At 38.1% G+C, this 1,006-nt stretch overlaps 1 protein-coding gene across 2 annotated transcripts in view; it reads left to right on the top strand.

Annotated features, from left to right (window-relative positions):
- Znf34 (zinc finger protein 34) overlaps positions 1–1,006 on the top strand; it is a 14,506-nt gene that overhangs the window by 4,198 nt on the left and 9,302 nt on the right. Inside the window, exon 2 of one of the 2 annotated variants that reach the window (XM_023723967.1) lies at positions 602–710. The exons of the other annotated variant lie outside the window; for it this stretch is intronic. The gene's annotated coding sequence lies outside the window, so the exon portion shown is untranslated. The remainder of the gene's footprint in view (positions 1–601; positions 711–1,006) is intronic. 2 annotated transcript variants of the gene reach the window in all.

The following is a 1,006-nucleotide window of genomic DNA, read 5'->3' as shown; positions in this document are numbered from 1 at the left end:
CTTGCCAGGGAAGCGCTTATTCCACTGACCCATCTCCCTGGCCCGAGATCTTGTTTTAAAAAATAAATAATATGTAATATAACAACCATCGTTGAACTCCTAACATCTTGGTTGTTGAAATTCTGTATTGTTTCTAATGTTGTATCTATTATTTTTTATTCTGTTTTAAAAAACAAGCAGCACAAACAAAAAACAGTGTGCCAACACCATTTACTGAGTAGTATATCCTCCATTATGAGATATGTGTGAAACTCTTTCCATGTTTTCCCTGTGTTTCTAATTTTTTTTTTTTTTAGCCAGGGTCTAGCTCTGGGTCATTAAGTTGCCCAGACTGAGTTCCAACTTGTGATACTCCTGCCTCAGCTTCCCGGAGTTCTGCAGTTATAGGTGTGTGCCACCATGCCCAGCTTCCTCCTTTGGTTCTTTTTTGTCCTTGCCTTGACTAATCCTAGATTATTCTATGATGTGATATTTAGAATCATGGTCCCATTTCATTTTCTGTCAAAGTTTTTAATGTAACTATGCAGAATAGATTTAAGCGGACTTGGGCTTTTTATGATAGTCTGATTTATAATTTTATTTATTTTTCTTTCTGAGACAGGGTCTTGCTAAGTAATGCAGGCTGGCCTTGAATTCACTTATATAGCCCAAGGTATCTCTGACTTCATGAAGAGCCTCCTGTTACAGCCTTCTGAGTGCTGGGATTACAAGTAGATGCCAATATGTTTAGCTTTGATTTTTTTTTCCACCAACTTTTAGGTCCTTCAATACTTACCATTTTGTCCATGAAGATAAGGGTCTCACTAGTTGCCCAGGCTGGCTTTAAGTTCCTGGGCCTAAATGACCTTCCTGCCTCAGCTTCATGAGTAGCTAGGATTATGGGCATATACCAGTATATCTGGCTATGCATATTTTTCTGTTAGACTTTGTTTGGTTACTGAATGATCTTTGAAGTTGTTGTGGATGCCAGGTTTTAGTTCCTGATTGCTTATACATACTTGTGGTA

Source organism: Octodon degus, unplaced genomic scaffold (genome assembly GCF_000260255.1).
Source record: "Octodon degus isolate 3935 unplaced genomic scaffold, OctDeg1.0 scaffold00104, whole genome shotgun sequence".
NCBI lineage: Eukaryota > Metazoa > Chordata > Mammalia > Rodentia > Octodontidae > Octodon > Octodon degus.
The sequence above is the reverse complement of the archived record's forward strand: the minus strand, read 5'-3'. Positions and strand labels throughout refer to the sequence as shown.